This window comes from Octopus sinensis, linkage group LG10 (assembly GCF_006345805.1).
Source record: "Octopus sinensis linkage group LG10, ASM634580v1, whole genome shotgun sequence".
Taxonomy (NCBI): Eukaryota; Metazoa; Mollusca; class Cephalopoda; order Octopoda; family Octopodidae; genus Octopus; species Octopus sinensis.
Window position 1 is genome coordinate 8,590,268 of NC_043006.1, and position 25,629 is coordinate 8,615,896.

Sequence of the window (25,629 nt, forward strand, 5' to 3'; positions counted from 1 at the left end):
AGTGAAAGGCTGTGTAATTATCAGTCATCTGAATGAAATGGCAGTAGAATCTAACGAAGGTCTTATTCGCGGAAAGTGTAACCTCTCGAAAGAGCTGTTCTTCACTCCTGCTCCAGAGCGTCGGCTGCGGGGTCATTCCGAAAAAACTATCTGCGACGATTTCATCTCAATCGAAGGAGAGGGGCTTTCTCCGTCCGGGTTGCGGATCCGTGGAACAAGCTGCCAGACGAGATGGTGAAGATGCCGACGACCGCTTTGTTCAAAGTCTCCCTTGACCTCAAGTGGCCTGAACTCCTTACATGAACAACACCCTGTACATAACTCCATGTCACCCTACAAGGCCTTGCTTTTTGCTTTTTGGGCCAAAAAATTAACTAACTAACTAACTTCAAAGGGAGGAACTCATGCCTTTGAGGGATCATAATGACCATTCATGCGCGCGCGCGACCGCGTGGGAAAATACTCACACGCATGCACACATACACAGACATGTATGCGAAAAGGCATATACATACATCCATATATGGAAGGGCAGACATTAATAGGTTCCTTCTGCTAAAAATAAAGTAAGAATTTGTGAAGCATAATCATCAAGTGCTTTCTGATATACATATTTTCCGATTTTATAGGCGAAACCTCATTGTTTTATACATATATAAAAAATAAATAAAAATAAATAAATAAATAAAATAATAATAAAACAAAATATATATATATATTTAAAATTTATAAGTTTAATTTAAATATTTTAATTGGATTTTTATATTTTATATTTTATATTTTTTATATTTTTTAATTAGTTTTATTTCTATGTATTGGCTTATGATTTTCACTGTTTGATTTGCCTAATAGTGGTTTTATCTCTAATTTAATATAATATATATATATATATATATATATATATATATATATATGTATATATATATATATGTATATATATGTTTGTATGTATGTATATGTGTGTGTGTACGGGTGTATATATATACATATATATAAGTATACATACATACATATATATGTGTGTGTGTGCGTGGCGTGCCTATGCCTGCGTGCGTATGTATTGTCCGTGTTTGTGGATAAATATTGTCTGCGTATATGCGTATGCATGTATGTGACTGAGTGTAGTCACTGTCACCAGTTGGCGACATTATGATGTGTGTGTGTACTGTGTGTGTGTGAATGTATGTACGGTTTGCTTTAAGATGACAAAAGGCGAAGTAATTTAGACCAATAGCTACTGGGGTGTGAAGAGAAAGAACAAAATCCTGCCCTCTGCAGAACCGGAGGTCTGAGCGGCCTCTGTGCAAGAACAATCGGAACATACATAGATGTTGTAGCGAATTGCTTGATAGATAGATATATACCTTAATTAGCGATACAGAGCCGTACACAGAGGGGACAAAATACAATGTAGAGGTTTTATTTTCGAAAGAAGAATAGAGGAAAATAGGAAAAACAGGAGGAAACAATTCCGATCAAAAGGGATCGTATAAAAAGAAAATCCGATCAAAACGGATCGTGTATCAAAGAACAGAGCAGAAATGAAAAACGAGTGCGCGCAGAACGGTTTTGTCGCTCTGACCGCATCTCGGACAAGTTGGTCCGGTATATCTCGAACCGTAACTGTAGAGCTTATCCTGAACGGGCATTGCTTCCCGATAGCTCTGAGAGGTGAAGAATCTCTGGTGATTGTCCAAAGGTCCCGGCCCGAAAGTTGTCTTGAACTGGCGGGTCAGGTATTGCTCGTCGACGCCTAGATTCTCCCCGAGAACGTCGTCGCACCTCCCTTCAACTAATCCTCTACAGAACGCCTTCATGGAATTGAAGTCACACAAGTTTGGTCCTGGACGGCAGAGTTGCTTCAGATAAAGCGGCACTGGCGGTGCCATTCGCCTAGCCTCGCACTCTGTTTGATCGACAACGGCAGCTCGGCCAAAGAGACGAGCTGCGGGAAAGTGCGCCTCAGAAATGGCGACCACACTTATTCACCGTCGTCTATGAAGCGCCGGAAATGTCGCAGTCTCAGTGCATTCCTGCGCTTCATCAACCTCGGCATGCGCAGCCCTTCATTTAGCGCGTATTGATAGCAAATGGATCGCCTCACCATCGGAACGCTTCCCTTCCACAAAAAAGGAAGAGGCTGCGTTCCAGTTTGATTGAATGCTTGATATATATATATATATATATATATATATATATATAGAGAGAGAGAGAGAGAGAGGGAGATATATAGATAGATAAAGAGATAGATAGATAGAAGGATAGATAGATAGATATATAGATAGATAGATAGATAGAGAGATAGATAGATAGATAGATAGATAGATAGATAGATAGATAGATAGATAGATAGATAGATAGTTAGATAGATAGAAAGATAGATAGACACATTATATTGAAATTATGTACTTTTGGGATTAGAATGTCGTTCCGACCAGATAACTCGAAATATTTTGATTATATTAGTTTTATAATCGTTCCAGATATGATATTTTATATGTACAACTAATATATGGTGCACACTATTTTCTCTTGCATTTTATGTAAATGACAAAGATTTGCTATCGTTAGGGATTTTTGAGAAACAAGTGTCGTCCTTGAAGAATTATGTTTTACTGTTTTACAAACGAAATTTCATATTTTATCTCTCATGAATTGTGGACAGCTTATATGTAATATGGCTTTCATTAAATGGCATTACATTGTACTCATCATATTTCCTGCGAAGAATAATGCTTATATAAATCCTACTCGATTGGTCATCAAAAATATGATTTCTCATCAAATATCGCATATACTTTGTATAGATATATATTTGCTTTACTTTAAGTGTCATTTATTTAATTGCTACTACAAGATGTCTTTATGAACAGTAAATGTCCAACTACATTACTCTATTAAGACTTTCCTTTAATTTACATTCAGATATTTCATTTGTGCTTGCAATGGTAAATAAGAGCTCAACTGCTAAAAGATTCGTGTGCCTAAATGCTGCTGCCAGTGTTTACATCCCAACAGGGGAGCTAAAAGATGGTTCGGAATCATACCATATCTGATAATTGTTAATTCTACACTTATATAGCTTTTATATCTGTTCACCAGTTCTTGAACAATGAATGATGCATAACGCGATAAATTTTATCGACATTATTTTATACACCATTATAAATTGTTTCAAGCGTCTCTAATTATGCTTTTTAGAATAAAAGCAAACGTTTATCAGCTATTAGCTACTGTATACAATGTAGATTGATGCTATTAATTGACACAACATTTTCAAATGAGTTCTTTATATTTTACCATAAAGTATTTGCTACGGAAATAATTAAAGTATATTATATCTTTGATGTTAAAGCTTTGATGTCAGATGTTACATTTAATTTCAGGAACAAAGAACAACACTTCAACGGACTGTAGGTGTACGTGACAGAGTGCTAGCAGAAAAAGCGCATAGCCTTCTGTTTAATTAGTAACCCATAAATTAAATCTCATGTATACTGTAACACTAATTTGTCTTCTTGATGCTTTTAATCTGCTCCAGTTTTATTTCTCTTTATATATATATATATATATATATATATCTCCAGTAGATTATCTAAAACATATGTATATAACACACACACACGCACATACTCACACACACACTCACAGTGGACTGAAGGTAGTAGAATACCACTGCTAGAAAAAACCAGCTGAAATGCTCTATTGCTGCTGTAAACGCACATATAATTATATACATACATACAGGCAGGGACTGGAAATTGGCGACTGAGATATCCCTTTACAGTACGGTTTCATCTTTAGGTCGAAGCATCCTCACAAGGGCGGCAGAATTCGTTACTTCTCGGACAGCCGAGCTACGAGCATGTATGTATACGCCATGAAAAAGAAACATTATGGCTGATTTAGCGAATCGCTAATGTGTATACAAATAATTAAATTTCACCAGCAATAAAACACTTTAGCACTTATTTCTAGCCGTGTAGGTGTTCTAACACCCTCATTCATAATCATGACACTTATCGTTTTCCTTTTTTTGGTGAAATTTAATTATTTGTATAAACATTAACGATTATACAATTACTCTCTCTCTCTCTCTCTCTCTCTCTCTCTCTCTTTTACTCTTTTATTTGTTTCAGGCATTTGACTGCGGCCATGCTGGAGCACCACCTTTAGTCGAGCAAATCGACCCCGGGACTTATTCTTTGTAAGCCCAGTACTTATTCTATCGGTCTCTTTTGCCGAACCGCTAGGTGACGGGGACGTAAACACACCAGCATCGGTTGTCAAACAATGCTAGGGGGACAAAAACAGACACACAAACATATACACACACACTTATATATATGTATATACATATATACGAGAGGCTTCTTTCAGTTTCCGTCTACCAAATCCACTCACAAGGAATTGGTCGGCCCGGGGCTATAGCAGAAGACACTTGCCCAAGTTGCCACGCAGTGGGACTGAACCTGGAACCATGTGGTTGGTTAGCGAGCTACTTACCACACAGCCACTCATATATTTAAATTAAAATTTCAACACAGTTGAAACATTCCTGTCACAACCTGGGACCTTGAAGGCTGCTTAAATACAAGAAAGTATACTAGTCACTTAATATTTTATATTCAATATTTCATCTATTCAATAAGACAGTCAATGCTTCATTTCATTTTACTATATATTCTATATTCTACATTAATATTATAGAGATTATAAATGAAACATAAAAAACAGAGTTGGAATTTCTTTGAATAATATATATATATATATATACATCAGTGTATAGCAAACCAAGTGATATAAATGAAATGGGAAATTTATATAAAGTCTATGTGCACACCAGCTTATACATGTAACGGTCACTCAATATATGTGGTTAAATTTGAATATAATCTAAACTGTTGAGTAGTGTATAACGCTAAGTATAGAGTCTTCTCCAGCTCAATGTTCTCTGCATGTTGATAGTGATATCAGTATAGTTAGTGATATTCAATACCAAATAACATATATTTGCAGTTTTCTTATTTGTTGAGTTCTTTTCTGAAGATTGTAAACAGATCGTATATCAACACCACACAGATAAGGTCATCATGCTATATGTTCAGCTTGTACTTTTGAAGGTAATTAAAAACAGGGATATTTTTCTGTTATGCTGATTTAGGAGTAGAATTTAAAGTAATTATCTAGAATTAGTTATTTGTGCGTGTCGTATTATTTCCGATCCTGTGTCTGAAAATAAAGCTTACTGGCGCAATAAAGACATGCTATAAAAGATGAGGTGATATTATCCTCTATACTTGTAGTGTCGAAATATTCAAAAGAGCAAACATATATACTTGCAAAGTAAGGATGTCCTATGTTAGTGGTTATTAGCTGAAGGCTACATCACATGGTGTATACATTTTCCTTCCGTTTTTCTTTTAATTGTTTCACTAATTAAACGGCAGACATGCTGAAGTATCGCTTTGCAAAATTATACTCGAATGAATCGACCTCAATCTTTATTTATCGTTCTGGTACTTATTCCATCGGTCTCCTGCCGAACTGTTAAGTTATGAGTAGGTAAAATCAGACACAAACACTGACACACATAGAACATAGACACACACAATCACAGACGCACATAGAACATACAGACACACAAACACAGACACACATAGAACATACACACACACAAACACAGACACACATAGAACATACACACACGCAAACACAGACGCACATAGAACATACAGACACACAAACACAGACACACATAGAACATATACACACACAAACACAGACACACATAGAACATACACACACACAAACACTGACACGCATAGCACATACACACACACAAACACACTCACACACACACGTATACATACACACACATGCAGGTATATATGTGTGTCTGTGCATGCATACATATATGTATGTATATACATGTGTGTGTGTGTGTGTGTGTACGAAATAAACTAGAATCAACAATAAAACAAATTTGCTTATTGACTAAATGCCTATTTTTCGTCGACATCTCTCTGACTACGATGAAAGCTTTAAAATCTTTGAATAGGCAAGTATTTAATTTCTTCCGCAGAGGGAAATAAAAACATCAACGCTTCGAGAGAGATTATATTGGCAGCGAGTTTGCCGGCGTAACACGCCTGGAAGGCAAGAAGTAAAAATCTGCATTTCTCTGCATTTCTATCTATCATGACCTCTCACTCGTCTGTCTCTCTCTAACCTTCTGACGCTTCCTTCTCGAATAGAATAATAGAATGTAAAGAAACTAACATGCCTGTATTTTCTTACTATGGATGAAAGTCAGTTATGAAAAAAACCCGCTTTTCCCTGTCTTTCTTTCTTCTCACCTGTCACTCGTTCTTTTTGTTACTTTCGTGCACCCTCCGAAAAAGGAACAGGAAACCAATTATACCACTGTTTCTAGCTAAGCAAGCAGGAGCTTTCTCTAGTTACGTGTGCTAAATGATATCAATTGTTTTCAGGTTATACGAAGAAAGGCTGAAGACGCTCGACCTTTATTCTCTAGAAAAACGACGACGCCGTGGTGATCTCATTCTTGCTCACAACATCATAAGCGGAAAGTGTAACCTCTCGAAAGAGCTGTTCTTCACTCCTGCTCCAGAGCGTCGGCTGCGGGGTCACTCCGAAAAGCTCTATCTGCGACGATTTCATCTCAATCGAAGCAGAGGGGCTTTCTCCGTCCGGGTTGCGGATCCGTGGAATAAGCTGCCGGGCGAGATAGTGAAGATGCCGACGACCGCTCGGTTCAAAGTCTCCCTTGACGACAAATGGCCTGAACTCTTTGCATGAACGCCACCCTGTACATAATTCCATGTCTCCCTACATGGCCTTGCTTTTTGCTTTTTGGGCCAAAAAAATAAACTTAACTTAACTTATACGAAGAAATGAAAAAATGGTAAATACACAAAATATATCAAGAGTATAATGAGGATAATGAAATCTTTCAATAATTAATTTTATATTACATACAACTTATTTATCCCAGAGGAATAGTAAGGCATGCAGTGCATGCGTTGCATACAGAAGCCGTTTGTCCCCAAAACACACCCACAGCTAAACACCCCATGCACATGCTCACGCATACACACACACATATACAACGAGCTTTTTCCATCTTCCATCTGCCAGAGCCAATAAAAAGCCTCTGGTCGACCCCAATCTATAAGATAGGACACTTGCTCAGAATGCCATAGAGTGGAACTGAAACAGGTACACTGTGGCTGGGAACCAAATGATTTACCATGTGGCTACGACTACGCTGTTTAGTATAACCAATATTCGGTTTATCTTGATAATGCCATATATATAAAACATCTTAAATTATGAGTTTCAGGCATCTTGTAGAGGACGCAAAACTTTTAGTGATAGTCATTCGTCACACTGAAGGAGAAACCCTATATTGATTATTAGTTGCTAATATTTCAGATGGATGCTGAATCTCATTAACCATCACTAATTATGATGTCTTTCCTTTTCGGAGAACATAAATATTTTGTTCGGTTTTACAAGTGCGTATGTGCCGCGGAACGATGTAGCTATGAACACTTCATTACAGCAGTCACTGCCTCGGTGATATTAAAATGTTATCGCATCTTGTATATACTAAGATTATGAGTTGATAATGGATATAAACATACCTATCAACAGAGAGGTGCTTATAAATGAGTTATCCTGAAAGGTGGATATTAAGCTAAAGTTGATTGAGAAATAATGATTTAGAAGATAACGAGCTATAAGGTTACCTCATTCTGATCACTCTCCTTGCAAGAAATGTGTCGAACGCACTGCACTATTAACCTGTTGTCTCCGAAGAAACAGTGCATCGGATAACATATTGACTGTTGTAATACGCTCAACGCGCACACCACCTCAATCATCAAAAGTTTCGTTTACTGATCACAGTTGCCATGGTGTTTCATTCAAGATGAATGGCGTTTTATATTTCCAGTGGCCTTATATCTCAGTAGTCAAAACGCCATTCTTAACTACCAAGGCTCAGGGCGTGGTTTTAGGTTGTTTGAATACGAATGTAATAATAAGACGGGGTCTCGCAATGCTTGAATATGTTTAGCAAGGAACATGTTTATGTGATGCAGCTTCCATAATGAACAACACCAACATCACCACTTAAACAACCTCAAACGCAAACACCAACGCCAGCAAAATGAGTGCCAACAACACCGAATAAATTATACGTAAATGTGTTCTATAAGCATATATACTACATATGTATATTATTTGTATACACACACAAACACACACGCACACACACACACATATATATATTTGTGTGTGGAGGGATAGGAAAGCCAACATTTTTTTTTGTCAAGGGCTTATATGCACCATTATTGGATTATTTTTTGTTAGTCATTGCACGGTGATCGCTGTAAGTTTTAGGCTTATATAAATATCATTATTACATTTTCCAGGATTGTAACACCCGGCGGGATATAACAAAACCATTTGCACCCGAAGTACATAGAATGTTTGTTTACAAAAACAAATACGAACTAATATAGTTCTTAAAGTTATCAGGAACAGAGTGGCTAATTCACTGGCGTAATGTTAACATAATTAGTCGCGTTTAGAATGGGATGTGGTTTTCTTAGTCATTTCACAGTGTTCGCTATAAGATTTAATATTATATAAATTACTATTATTATCATTTACAAGATTGTAAAATCCAGTTAGTATAACAAAACCACATACACCGAATATATATATATTTGCAAAATAGTGGTTTTGTCTCTAATAATATTTTATATATATATATATATATATTATATATATATATATATATGTATATATATATATATATATATATATATATATATATATATATATATAGTATATATATATATATATGTGTGTGTGTGTGTACATGTAAAATTATATTTTTGTTATATGCATTTTATGTAATACATAAACCACGACTATTTGCATTGGAATAGTTTATACTTTCTCTTAAGTTTCATTATATTTTGCTTTGTGACACATGACTGTCTCTGCTGTTTACATCAATGGATAACTTGAACATAAATCAAAAACTTCTCTGATTGTGTAATATTATGAAACATCTATAAAGCATCATAATTTTTCGTAACATCTCGTTTAAGTCAACAGCCATTTCAGTAGATTTATTAAAGCGAGTAATAGTATTAACGATGTCATTTTCATTAGTTACAACTTCTTTAATGTATAATCAAAAATAAATCGTGTTTTTCCACCATTAACAATTGCCATCGCAACCCTCATTTACAAGTAATTAAGTGATAGCACCTATAAAAATTCATTAACGATAATAGCAGTAATTAAAAAAATTTCAATAATTACAGTTATTTTTAGTATTATCATTTAAAATAATGACATTAATATTATTAGTAAAAATTCCAAAGCTGCACGTACGTTTGCTTCTACTATCAATGATGATGAAGATAGTGATGGTGATGATGATGATGATGATGACGATGATGATGATGGTTTAATTCCTGCACCGTAAAGAAAGAGGATGAAATTTGAAAGCGGGAGAATTTGGAGCTATAGGGAAATGGCTGGAGGAGATTGAAATAGATTGCAGGGAAGATCTACTACAGTAAGTGTGTGCCTTAGAGACACAGGGGTTTCTTGCACTGGAATGACTGCCGAAAACTTATGGATACCTTAGGTTACAGGTAGTAACATGCAACCACATATTTCCTACCAGGAATAAGACAAAACCTGAGGTTTGTTTCTATAATAATAACGCTCTGATGCCGTACCAAGCACTGGCTCCCGTTGCCTCTGATCTTAACTGACTCGAAATGTTATCATATACATTGTTTTGGTTTGGTATAAAAGATGGGCTACAGAAAATATTCTGCTCACCACATCAGATTTACTTGTCAGTTGTTTGTCCCAGTTGACCATATCCCTCAGTGGCTGACAATATGTGCATCTCCGATCACGTGCAGCAGTAGTTGGGAAGCCATATAACCATGCGTTGAGAAGGATTTTTTTTGGTGGTTTTAATAATTCACTTCTAGAAACATGGGTTTTTCTTTCAAAACGCTGAAACAGCACTTATTCCAGGAACATTGGAGCTGCATGGGCTACTGGAACTGAAGACAATTCTAACTGGGTCCCTCCTGCAAAGTCTTGTGGTGTTTATCTTGATATGAGGTCACCATGTAGTGCAAATATCGTTGTGATGCAAGTGCCTGGTGCACCCTTATCAGACAAGAAGCCATGACGGGTATGCTAGGTTTCGTTTATTTCACCTTAGTGTCACTTAGATGGCATGCATTGCTTTCTCACTCAATAATAATGATAATAATAATAATGATAATAATAATAATAATAATAAAATAATAATAATAATAATAATGATAATAATGATACTAATAATAATAATAATAATAATAATAATAATAAAATAATAATAATAATATAATAATAATAATAATGATAATAATGATACTAATAATAATAATAAAATAATAATAATAATAATAATAAGAAGAAGAAGAAGAAGAAGAAGAAGAAGAAGAAGAAGAAGAAGAAGAAGAAGAAGAAGAAGAAGAAGAAGAAGAAGAAGAAGAAGAATGATAATAATAATAATTTTATTTTAACTATTTTAAACTATGTCTATAGCCATATTCTACATATAAAATAAAAAGAAATTTGATTATAAAAATTTAATCAGTCCAACGGGTATCATCAATAATATGCTATACAAGGTCTGCAATTCCGGAAAATGTAATTTCCAGTAAGTAACACCATGAGAATTAGTATCCTATCACATGATTCTCAATATACACCTGACTTTACTGCATCTTTCGATTGGATTTTGCATTTTCTGAGGAATTTCATCTTCGATAACTCCATAACCTACGTGAGCAGCCGTCAAAACTCTTTAAAAATACATAACGATCACAGAAATGGTTTCCTGGAGATATAATACAAAATATCGTTTCAATATACCGGTATATAATTTATTTAGTAAATATAAATTATTAGTGCGGCGTTGAAGTTGTAAACCAGCTGTTCAAAGCATTATTATACATAATGATTGAAAAATTACGAAGAATTACAAATACGTTAATTGCTGTTCTTCCAGTTTCTACAGGAAAATTAACAAAAAGCTAATAGATTGATGTAAAGTCGGTTTGTAGGAGGAATTTGATTCTGTACCATATTCCTGTCTAATCAAAGTCCCGAAAGTTACCAATTCAATGACGTAATAAACTTCACTAAATGTAGTTGTTAGGAATATTATTCTGTTTCTGGTGTGGAAACCTGCAGAATTGTGAGAATGCGACAAGTAATGAAGACAACAAAAAATTATTGAGAGAGAATGTATCGTACATAGATTCTCTAATAATGGAAATTTCTACTTCTTGATACCCTCCCTCTTAAAAATGCGACGTACTACATAATGAGAATCATGTGCAATATTTGTATATCTCATGAAGAGAATGTGTGAGGGGATGACTAAGTGTCAGTACCTCTATGGAGATAGTTTTCTTTTACATTGTTCAATGGGATTTCTAATTACAAGTTGACCTGCAAAATGCCGTTAGTTATCATTGTACAAATGTTGATAAATCGTTTTTATCTGAGCACCAAAATTCTCATACTAAATTGGATTAGCTTTTAAGGAACTATCCTTTACACGTAAAACAGCAGCAGCATCGTTATAGCATTTAAATCAAGTGTGGTGAACAACCATAAAGGTATGTTTTTTATAGTCTCCAATTATGCCAACGGAATGTCGCCTGGTTGGTGATCTTTCTGAAATAAAATGTCACTTTTTATAAGAGTATATAACAGAGGTTTGAACAAAATTTATTGGAGTCACAGCAGCACAAGCAGCTTTTCTATATATAACTGGTCGCTCAATTTGCGGCAGTATAGAGGTAAAAGTCGTACGTATATTTATATATATATATATATATATATATATATATATATATATATATATATATATATATATATATATGTGTGTGTGTGTGTGTGTGTGTTGTGTGTGTGTGTGTGTGTGTATGCGTGTGTGTGGTGTGTGTGTGTTTATGTGTGTGTGCGTGTATATATATATATATATATATATATGTATCTGTAAATCTTTTCTATAGGAACGGAAAGCACATTATAAAAGCAGTTTCTATTTCCTATGGCGAAAATAGCAATACAGTCATAGGTGCCATCCATATATGAAATAGTGAAATATGCATAATACTTAAGAGAACTGAGTTGAAAAGGTAAACAAGTGTATGAGTGGGATTTAGAATGAGAATTGTAGTACTTGAAGAATGCATCCCTCATCCCATTTAAATTGTTATATCATGAAATGGTACATTGCTACTTTTATCATTATACGAGGTGGTATAAAAAATATCCCGGACTATACGCTGCCAACAAGTACAAGGGTGCGTGCGCAGGGAGAGCTAGCAGTGCCTTTCATGAGACGGCCTGCATAGTTTTATCGCGGTGTGAAATTTGTGTTTTTGTGATCACGCGTAAGCTGTAGTCTGTTAATTTCTCACGGATAGGCAGCTGGAACAAATAGCAAACGTGAAACTTTGCGTTAAACTTGGGAATTCTGATACAGCGGCATTGGGCATGCTTTGTCAATTTTACGGTGAGACGGCAATATGGCACGGCGCTTCAAATGCAGAAAAACGTCCCTGGAAGGCGATGAGCGATCTGGCAAACTTGCCACAAATGTCACCCCCGCCCCACGCCCCAGCTTCTCGTGAGAATCGTCGGAGTACAATCAATGACATTGCTGATGTTGTTGGTGTTGTTGTATGGGTCCGTGCACGTAATCCTAACTTCTGAATTGAACATGCAGTGTGTCTTTGCCAGGTTTGTACTTCGCCTGCTGACCAATTAGCATAAAAAAATCGCCTCGAAGTCTGTCACAATATCCGTCAGCGTGGCGTAGGTAGCCCATACCTCATGTCAAGATCATCACCTGTGATAATCTTGTGTTCGGTATACGGCTACGGCCCTGAGACGAAGCAGAAGTTGTCACAATGGAAGAGCCCTCCACGACCGAAGAAAACACGACAAAGCCGCATCTCAATCAAGAGCATGCACATCGTGGGAATTTTGACATTTGCGTTATTGTGGGTGGCAAATACGTCCTGCTGGGTCAAACCATCAATCGATAGTTCTACTGCCACGTTTTGAAGCGGTTGAGGGAGGACATTTGCCGAAATCCACCTGAGCTATGCCGTGCGGAAAACTAGATCTCCCCCGAGCCCCTCTCACAACATTTTATCGTTTCCACATCCTCCCTATTCGCCAGATTTAGCACCTGCAGACTACCATCTCTTCCACAAGATGAAAATACAGCTCAAAGGTCACCGATTTAACACCGTTGTCGAGATCGAGGCCGAATCGCAGTATTTCCTCGACTCGCTTACTGGAACGCTTGAACCGAAAGTTGACTAGTTCTTGTATTATCACGTAATAGTAACACTCCTTTGTGACTGACCAATGATGGTCAATTTGTCCCCACTTTTTTTAAATGCTTCCACTTGGGACACAATACTTCGCATTAAGAGTTGTATTTTGGTTTAACTCATGGTAATCGGCACCGTTTCTATCGTGCCAAAATTAGAACATAACCTATTTCAGGTGTAGTCCAGGTTTATTGATAGGTGCTAGTGTATCAATGTGTACTAAGCATTGCGGTGTTTGTTAGGTGTGGCTGTAGAAAATGCACCTTTCATTACTCATGCTGTTCTACCAAGGAAGTATTCAATAGCAAGTCTAATCTTAAGTGACGAGTTGCAGGCAACACTTTGATTAAGGTAGGAGACAGCCAGCTGATGAGGGACCGTCTGGCCAAGTTTGGAGATTTTTTGTAATTTATGAAGGTGTATTATGATCGAAAGGTGACTTGAATTAGTTCGCTAATTGTGGCACAGATTGATTTGGATAGACCTCAACTAAGGTTTTCAAACCTCAACATTGACGTAATTTAGATTCAGTGGTATCAGCAAAAGGACAAAAAAAAATGGTGACTGATACCGGTCACGAAATTGGTTGCATGTGCGGACACTTAAAGCTTCATTTCATAGACAAAACATATTGTTTTTTTTCATTGTTGGAGCTGTCCTTTTGAATTAATACAGGATGCCGTGTCTGATATCGGTCAGATCGAAGCCTATTTTAAATTTATTTAATCGATACGAATTTAACTTCTATGGTTAATAGTATTCTGCAACGCCTGAAACACATTAGAATGTGAAAAGTAAATCTTAATTTATTGTAAGTCTTGAAAGTTTAACCCTAAATAGATCAGGTAAAAAATGACAGGACCTTTCCAGCCTAATACGCAAATAAAATATGTTTGATTTACTACGCAGGTAGACCAACATATCAGCACGAGTGTTGTTGTTATAACTTGATAATCTTGCAGTATATAGACTGATTTAGTTTCTAAACTTTCATGTTTGAGGAAAAACAGAGATATGTTTCGATAAAGAGTAATTTTCCCGAAACATTCACAAGTATTTTATCTCTTAAAAGAGGAATAATATCACATTATATTCATCTCCTATCCAAGATTTCAAAAATATAAATGAATAGGAAAAGCAGACAGGTCACGTAAATTTCAACAAGAACATCAACAAAATGCAAGTGTATTCATCCCGTTGTAACTTTTGCCCCAAGAAACTAAACTACGTACGCAGGAATTGCTTTATAACAATGTTAGATTTTACAAAATTTAACATGAAGGAAAAGATGCTGAACATAAGTGGGTCATAGGATTTAGTTATTTGTGACAAATATAAAGAAACAACAAACACCGTGTTAGCCTTGGCAGAATTGGTTATGATGCAGTGGATACTAATACATTCGTTTCTATGCCACTGACAGTATATTTCCTAATACTTGAAGTAAAAGGGATATTAAATTGGGAATTGTAACTGCTTCGTAGTTTCCATTAACCAGGAGCTAACATTTCCATACGCCACATGACTTTCGTGAATTTTGACAATAGTTTTATAACAAAGAACATCATACTTATAACAGTTGGCCAGCCATTGTAATATAATTTTAGTCGTTTCCATGAATCTGGATGACTTGAAAGGTAAGGCATTTCGTCGATATCGAAATACCGAATTTTCATAATGATACTGAACAATGCCAAGCATTATTGGCACTCAATCGTTGAATTTATCAGGTTTATTTAACTTATGAGATCTAAGTTACTCAGAGACACATTGAAGAATATGTATTCATTCTCGTTATATATGTGATATACTAATTCGTATATTCACTGACTGGCTATATTCAGGAACTTTTAATATAACTATATTTGAAATCGCATTTCTGATGTAAAAGGAATCTATTCTCGCTTGACTATCACACTTTTTCACACAAAACCTGACTATTTAAGTTACTGCGTTGGTAAACCGCTGAACTTTAGTTATATATTAGACGTTCTGGCTATCTCACTGTTCATAAACAAATTCATTAGATCACTATTAAACCATAATCAATTATTCGTCCATCTTAGCCTAACGCTGGATTCCGTAATTCTCTCTGCATTATTCTGATCACGTCAAATCATATACAAGAAAAATAAGAAGAATTCCCAAGCTGGATATCAAATCAAGCTTACTGTTGGCTCATCAACAGAAAATTATGTAGTTGCACGAAAGCTAAAACATTTCAAAACACCTTAAAGATGTCCAATGGGGATTGCAACGCAGTTTATAAAAGAATATAAAAGAAATGATCTAACTAATGATGTACATTCATTTACGCACTGTGAGTATTTGTCGTAAGAATGCAATAATGTATTTAAGATTTAAAGCATCTAGTAAATCGATTTATCAGACGTCTTCGATGTCTTTGATCATATGGGTATTCGATCAGGGTTATCTTGCTCATGCTAGAAAATCACAATTACGACGACGAATACCACAAGAGTAAGAATAACAACAAATGCGACACCAACGGCCTGTATATATATATATATATATATATATATATATATATATATATATATATATATATATACACATGCACCAACACATATATCTGTATATACGTACATATATATACATATGCATATATTTGTAAGTATGTATATATATGTATATGTATTTACCTATCTATCTATCTGTCTATCTATCTATCTATCTATCTATCTATCTATCTATCTATCTATCTATATCTTACCAACCAAATGGTTTCGGGTTCAATCCCACTGCGTGGCACCTTGGGCAAGTGTCTTCTACTATAGCCTGGGGCCGACCAAAGCCTTGTGAGTGGATTTGGTAGACGGAAACTGAAAGAAGCCTGTCGTATATATGTATATATATATGCGTGTGTGTGTATGTGCGTCTGTGTTTGTCCCCCTAGCATTGCTTGACAACCGATGCTGGTGTGTTTATGTCCCCGTTACTTAGCGGTTCGGTAAAAGAGAGCGATAGAATAAGTACTGGGCTTACAAAAGAATAAGTCCCTGGGTCGAGTTGCTCGATTAAATGCGGTGCTCCAGCATAGCTGCAGTCAAATGACTGAAACAAGTAAAATAGTAAAAGAGTATATGTATATTATATATATATATATATATTTATATATATATATATATATATATGCTGTTGCTAAATTTCGCTATGTGGTGAAGCAAATTTTTGCTGAACCCTAATTATAACTATGCTCATAATTATAGAATTTTTGCATAAGTTTACCGATGTTCTTTTAACATACCGAACTACTTGGTAAACTTATTAATTATTAATTAATTAATTAATTTTACCCTTTATTATTATTATTATATTATTATTATTATTATTATTATTATTATATATACATGCCTCTCTATGTATGTATGTATATATGTATGTATGTATGTATGCATGTATCTATCTATCTATCTATCTATCTATCTATCTATCTATCTATCTATCTTTCTTTCTTTCTTTCTATATATATATATAAATATGTATAGATGTATATATGTGTGTGTGTGGATGTAATTTTCTATTTCCTTATTCTCGTCTCTGTCGAAGAACGTAGGCTCGAAATGTAAACGATTTTTCCATTTTTTCCGTCTTCGTTTTCCTATAAATTATATATATATATATATATATATATATATACAGAGAGAGAGAGAGAGAGAGAGAGAGAAATTGAGAGAGAGAGCGAGAGAGAGAAAGATCCGAATATAATATATATATCTTTATATATGTCATCATACAACAATTGGTATATCTTATTAGAAACGGAGACCTAATAATAATTACGTATCAGAGTGCAAAATGAAATGTTACTAACATATAATTGCATGTGCTGAGAATAGTCACGAACAATGGGAATACAGTGCATGGAAATGTAACTCCATTATTTCCAATGCCAAATTGGATATGTTGTTGACAACACGACTCTATTTTAAGAAGCACACTTTCAATATAAATAGATATAAAGTATATATGTACATGCGCACACAAACTCATAAACGTATATGTATACACGTAATCACAATTATACATTTACATACATATAGAAATAGACACATGCACGTATGAATATGTGTGTGTTTGTGTATACAGACATATTTCTTATGTTCATTCTTTTGGGACTTATAATGATGTACAAAACTATCTTCACATACACATATGTTGATGTGTGTATGTGTGGTTAGTGTAATATACTGCAGGAAAGCCACAAGTTCCACACCTGCCTGAAAATGTAAAATATTGATATTAACAAATACGTTTTCAATTATTTATCTATTTTTGTGTAGCAGCTAAAATAAGAGTCTATACAGACCATGTGCACACTATGTCTCTTCTAAAGTTTTGAATATTAAAACTGTGTTTATTTTTAGTTCTAGGCGAAACAGCTATTATTCGTACCTATAATGATGCACACACATACATAAAATAGCCTAAATACGTACAGTCATACGTACATACATGCATATAGAATGTTTGCCTCATCTTGTCAGATTATAGCCATCCCAAATTCAAACTGATTCTTCTTAGTTGCTTTTACCAGTGCATGTGCTCGTATATGACTCTTCACCACACATCGGTAGCCATAAAACTTTATACAATATACAGTACACAAGGGATCAAGAAATGAAGAAAATATAAGGCATGCGCATGCGTACGTCCATAGGTTTAAATGACAACAAAATTTACAACAGTTTTATGGAGCCCTCAGTCACCATAAGTCCCAGTGACAAGCATAGCAATATGACTGGGATAAATTTTGATAGCAAGTTTTTACTTTTCTTCTTGAAGATGTGCCCTCTCCACGAATTTGTGAAAAACAACGGGAGCATTCTTCACTCCACCCGCAGAAACCTGCTGTATGACCTTGAGAGTTACGAACAGGACAGAACAGTGAGGTATGATAATTAAGGGGTAACTTCACACACCTAGCAGCTCCAGAAATCCCGATTTGGTGCCTTACTACTTGACGCAGTTTTATGTAGTACCAAGGACATACATAGATGCATACCAACACATATAAATACATATGTACGTACATATATATATATATATATATATATATATATATATATATATATATATATATATATATATATAATATATATATATATATGTATATATATATATATATATATACATATATTTACATATATACATTTACATATGTATTTATGTATACATACATGTAATGTGTGTGTGTGAGGGGGTGGGTGTGTGTAGATATGTGTAAACATTTATATCTACACTTTTCTGAACATTAGCCATGCCGGTTGTTAAAAAGAAGTGGCTTACAAAATGTGGCTAAAAGAGTAAAAAAAACATCCTGATGAGGGGAGTGTCAGTTTTAAAAATATGAAATATATCATATTATTTGGCACGTCTCTGAAACGGTCCGTAGCTGGATTTTTAAATTTTGTAATATTTCATGGTATTTTAGCACGTCCTTTTAAGGTTTTTTCATATCAAATTTTAATTATACCATAGTATTATAACTTTTAAATCTAAAATGCACTGTGTTTTATATATCGATATTTATCTATTTATATGCATTTTTGTATTCATATATTTGGAATTTTTAATATCCGTTTTATAAATGTAGAAGAATATATGTATATATTTGATTTTGAGTGTGGTTATTAATTATGTTCCTCTAGTTTCTGCTTGTATTGCACACACACACACACACACACACACACACACACATACACGCACACACACACACACACACACACACATATATATATATGTATATATATATATATAATATATATATATATATATATATATATATATATACATATATATATATATATATATACAAAAACATTTCAATAAAGCCTGGAATTCGTACCTTTATTAGTAGGCCGTAATATCCTTGGCACTTATGTGAAATCTTGCTACCCTGGTGACTTTTTATATATTTTTTCCGTCTTATTACGACATATTGAGAAAATACACACACACATATATGTATGTATGTGTATTTTCTCAATGTGTACAAATAAGTCGTAAAAGATAGATAAATATTTACCAAGGTAGAAAAATTTCACATAAGTTCCAAGTTTGTTATAGCCTTACTTATAAAGGTAGGAATCCCATGTCTTAGTGAACTGTCTTTGTATTACAAAAATTAATTAAAAAAAGGAGTTAAACGCAGGTGTTATCCAAATTTTACACTTCCGACATATGTTTTGAAGAAACCATTTGTATTATCCCTGAGGGAATAATATGATGAAAAACAATGTAATTATCTCGTCAAAGGAAAAAGAGAAACGAAACACATCAATAATCCATTTTAACAGAATGTGATTACCGCGTGTATGATGAAGGGAACGTCGGCAAGTTATTCTTTTAAAAATCCATTAATAGATTTAACGACAAAGGCAATTTAGAGCGAGGTAAGGAGAAAGAAAGAAATGAACAGAAAATTAAGACTGGAGAAACGTAGTGCGATAGACAAGTGGAAATAAACTTAAAGGCGTGGAGATAGATATATGTAGTGGAAATAAAATATAAGAAGAGAGTTAAAAGTCGAATTTTATAGATTGGTGTATAAGTCGTAACGGTGGATTATTAAAACATCTAGTTTGTGATCTTTTAAAAATAAAACGATTTTGTTTGAGAGCGAGAGGTTCAGTCTTCATCTGTGAGTCATATTTCTTCATAATTTTCTTAGGCTGAAGGTTGACTTTTCTGAGAACACTTTTACCAGTAATCCTATAATTCTTCTGTATTTCTTTTCTAACTAATTCTAGGTAGTAATCCTTGGTAAGTTTGTATACATTTTTAGTTTTATCAGATTGAACTAGCATCTCATCAATGTTATGAATTTCTTTGGTGATATTGCGAAGATACCTCAGATGTTTATTCCTTAAGCGTGAACGATGGAATTTCACATTCCTCAGGATAGACCAGTGATCGTCTTTAAACTGGTTCAATCTTGGGTCAGGTGGAGGATTGTTTTCAGATTTAAACCATTCTGGAAAGCAGATCATTATGAGGTTGTTTAATGCTTTTATTGTCGAAGAAAAAAGAAAGCCTTCTAATACGCTTAATAAAGTCGTTGTTTAAGGAAAACCTTCCTTGAGGAAATGGGTATATCCTTAAGAGATGCGTCCATATCAAATAACTCCATATGTGGTAACTGTTTTATTTGCAGGTTATATGGAAACCTGGTCGAAGTGTATATAAATGTATGTGTACAAATAACCTGGTTGAAGGGTATATAAATGATGTGTACACATAACACGGGAAAATAAATAAATAGTTACCAGGGTAGCAAAATTTCATATAAGTGCCACCTACGATTAACTCATTTCTTAATTGTTCTCTCTCTCTCTCTCTCTCTCTCTCTCTCTCTATATATATATATATATATATATATATATATATATATATATATATATATATATATATATATATATGTAGGGAGAGTTTAGAAGAAAACAAAAGACGAAGACAGGTGGTGTACAAAACAAACAGATGTATTAGTATAACGCTCAGGAATAGAAAAAGTATTTTACCTTTCGAGCCTACGCTCTTCTACAGAAAGGGACACAGAAAAAAACAAGGATTGAAACAAGGAGAGAACGAATGGGTGTATTGGCTAACGATCCGTCATGGCGCTATATATATATATATATATATAACACCAACCCACTAAGAAATAAAACTTATCCAATATACAGATGTGGTTTTAATTGCTATGCAATTAACTTACTTATTGTATTAAATGGGTGAAGGTAAAGAGATATTTTACCATTAATGTATAATACAAATATGAAAATGGAGAAACAATTTAGTTAGTTTATTAGCTTTAGGATATTAGAATGTTGATTTATTTAATTAACAAAACGAGGACCATAATAACATGCATACATACATTAAAATTCAATACATATATGATAAGAATTGCGCTCCAGTATATGTATATATATATATATATATATATATATATATATATATATGAATAATTGTCCACATATTTCTGCGTAAGTTTAATTATGTCTATTTATATGTTTATAAACATGTATAGGTGTATAGTTTTGCTTATGTTTGTATGTATGTGTATATATATATATATATTATATATATATATATATATATATATATATATATATATATATATATATATATATATATATATATATATTGATTTGTACGTGTATCTTGTTCCATGTAAATATTTATATCTTTAATGTACTTTATACCCTCTGACCAGGCCTATGGAAATATATAAGTACCTCATGTTTAACTGCCTACAGCCTCGTTAAATTGACTTGTAAGAGTATAACTAATTACTTTTTCCAAAGGCTGAAACAGCTGTAAGACTGATTTTAATGATTCCAGTAATTTATATTAAGGTTTTTATAATTGTATTCTTATTTTACATGTATTAAATTGTAATGTATATATGTATGTTATTACTGTTCTTGTTTTGTTAATTAAATAAATCAGCATTCTAATATCCTAAAGCTAATGACCAACTAAAGCGTTTCTCCATTCTCTTATTTGTATATATATCTCCATTTTCTTATTTGTATATATATATATATATATATATATATATATATGTATATATATATATATATATATAATATATATATATATACATATATATATATATATATACATATATATATATATACATATATATACACACATATTGTAATACACACATACTCAAATATATTATATATATATGTGTGTGTGTGTGTGTCTGTGTGTATACTATATGTGTATATTTATATACATATATATATAAACATATACGTATCCACACACACATACATATATATATATATATACATATATATGTATATATAAACAAATAAGAAAATGGAGAAACGATTTAGTTGGTTTATTAACTTTAGTATATTAGAATGTTGATTTAATTATGTATATACGTACACGCTCATGTATATAATTATAAAATCTGTATTTATTCCGTCACCAACTCCGTTTACAATATATGATTATGCACTGATGTTTGTTAATCGGTGGCTACCTTCGAGCTCTTTCTAATTCGATATATATACAATTCATTTTATATATGCCGAAGAGAATAGATAAATTTACCAATATCTCACAAATCTCTTCGAAAATAAAGATATAACTGTCATGACTGTAACATTTAATGAATAAAGGCACACTTTTGTAGAGTCCCCTTTGCATTTTACGTAACTGTACTTTAATCAACCATACAAGGGCAAAACACCCTCTTTTAGAAATATCACTATAGAACATTGGACAAAGTGAAGCAAGATAAAAAGACAAAAAAAAACTGGAGAGTGATCAAGAGAAGAAAAAAGAAACAAGAAGACAGTGATTTAATATTACTTTTTTGTTATTAAACATGATTTAAATTCTCATAGTCTTGTATTGCAGAAACCACTCTACTTTAAATATTTTAGGATTTATAACTGCATTGTGCGCTTCGCTTTCCTCCTTCTCATCTTCATTTGCATATATTTATTTGTTATATACAAAAGTCGAGTTGTTTATACTTAACTACTAACGGCGTTATTGCTTTAATTTGAGCTATCAAATAAAATTCAATAGCTCATCGGTGATTTTCAGGCTATTTCAGTATGGTAATGTGTAAAAAAATACGATGTCATTTGCGTACAGAAATTCAAATAATATTACAATAATGATTCCGCGTTGTTTAGACATTCACATTATTTTTTTATGATGTTTTCTTCTGATTTATTGCTCCCAGAAGAATTTAGATACTTATATTTATGAGTATTGCACTCCTTATGCTAGAAAATGCTATGTTTTAGCTAATTTGAAAATATATTGATGTGATGAATATCCACCTCCTCCATCTGTAAAGGGAATCAACAGTGTGTGCATGCGACAATGTAATAGAAGGACCAGAATTAGCAAGTGTTAAATGCATATTTGGGTACATATATGTATATCTATAAATGCAAATATATATATATATATATATATAATATATATATTTATTTGCGTGTGTGTGTGTATGAGTGTGTGTGTATGAATGTATGTAATCATATACGTGTTCATGTGTGTGTGTAGAGAGAGATATGGAAAGGTAAAGAAGGAGGGAGAGACGATAGATAGACAAATAGAGAATAAAGAGGTGAAAGAAAGACGAAATACAGAGACTGAGCGAATTAAAAAGGAGATAACATTCTGAGAAATATATTCAATCAGACGAAGCATTAGTGCAACAATTTCAACCTCTGCTACAGAGAACATTTCAGAATGTTGCTAATAGAAGGTTATCCGTGTATGGAACTGAAACTCTTGCAGATCTTTCTCGTATAAAATATCACTTCGGTTTTACTCATGCCTTACTCAATCAGCCTTCCCCAAAATAAAGTCGGAACTTTATACATCAAGATTATGGTGAAAAGGAATCTATAGCAATTGTAATTTTGAAGGAAGGAGAGTGGAAGAGAAATAGAGAGAGAGAGAGAGAGAAGTGGTGTGTTTGTGTGTGGGGGAGAGAGAAGGGGAATGTTCGTGTGTGTGTGAGAGAGAGAAGGGGAACGTTTATGTGAATGAGTGAGAGAGAGAAGTAGAGTGTTTGTGTTTGTATGTGTGTGAGAGATAGAGAGAGAGAATGTATAGGAAGTTATCGTTTCCTCTACTTCCAGTATCGCTAACTTAGTTTTTTTTTGTATATAAGACAATGACACTATGTATCGGATCATAAGACGTATAGACAAATGTACTTCTGCCTTGTCAATTGATCTACTGGAAATAGGGTCCAGATACTCCTAAATTACATCTGGCTTTTTTCAGATATTATTTTCGGTAATTAAGTTTATGATATGCAAATATAATACCATTAAGAAAAAAAAAGAGACAACAAATTAACTTCATTAGCTTACGGCTGTTTCTGTTATAAGATGCAGTGGCCCCATACTTGAGTGCCTGAATAACCCGTTATAGCTCCATTGGAGGCCCCGAGTATGAAGTGAATTCATCTAATCTTCTTAGTACTACGCTATACTTGTCTAACCCTTCGTTCTGAAGCTTATGTATATTCAGTTCTCCACCAGGTTGTTTGTCTAACAATAACTTACCGAAATATTAAAGCGCACGCACGCACACACATATACACACATGTCTTTATATATATAAATATATATATTTGTGTATTTATATCAATCTATCATTTATCTACCTATCTATGTATCTATCTGTCTACCTATCTATCTATCTATCTATTTATCTACCTATCTATCTATCTATCTATTTATCTACCTATCTACCTATCTATCTATCTATCTATCTATCTATCTATCTATTTATCTATTTATCTATCTACCTATCTATTTATCTATCTACCTATCTATCTATCTATCTATCTATCTATCTATCTCTCTATCTATCTATCTCTCTATCTATATATCTATCCATCTATCTATCTATCTATCTATCTATCTATCTATCTATCTATCTATCTATCTATCTATCTATCTATCTATCAATCTATCTCTCTCTCTCTCTCTCTCTCTATATATATATATATATATATATATATATATAATATATATATATATATATAAACGAAGAGGAAACCCCAAGGCCGCAGTGTTTACTTTATTGTTTTGAGTTTTTCGTAATCTTCTGCTACATCAAACTTCATTTCCTGGGTATTTTTTTCTATTTTCATTTACCAACATAAAATCTTCAAGACATGTTTTGTAGATGGAGAAACCATTTTTTGTCGTTATAACTACATCTAATTCCCTTCTTGGAAAATTGAATCGACAACATGATGTTCTGCATTTCTTTGTTTCTCAGCTCCCTACCGCCGTGATTTCACGACTCCCTTTAGGAATTCGTGAATAAATATATCGATTTTAAGTTACTACAAATATGAAAACTATTGATTCTACTCAACAATATTAACTATCTTGAACAAACATGATTGCATAGTAACTTTCCTGAATGCCATTCAAAATCAATGAAAGCTTATTTTTTGTATTTGATATCCCTAAATAAACAATAATTGCATTTTACTTTTAATTCATACTCTATCCAAAATATTTGAAGTTTTTTTTTTAGGACACTGAAAGTTTTATGCCGATTGATTAAGGAATATATTTCTGTAAAAGTTTTGTCACGGAACTTATTTAACATGCGTACA

The 25,629-nt window shown here is 33.5% G+C and overlaps 1 protein-coding gene and 1 long non-coding RNA gene across 4 annotated transcripts in view; both read right to left on the minus strand.

Moving 5' to 3' along the window:
• LOC115216667 (gamma-aminobutyric acid receptor subunit alpha-5-like) overlaps positions 1 to 25,629 on the minus strand; it is a 741,237-nt gene that overhangs the window by 93,609 nt on the left and 621,999 nt on the right. The gene's annotated exons all lie outside the window — the stretch shown is intronic.
• Positions 13,353 to 24,354, minus strand: LOC118765025. Its single transcript, XR_005000866.1, has 3 exons — positions 24,344 to 24,354; positions 16,747 to 16,750; positions 13,353 to 13,438 (listed from the first exon to the last, which is right to left on the minus strand). It is a non-coding gene; the product is annotated as an uncharacterized LOC118765025 (long non-coding RNA).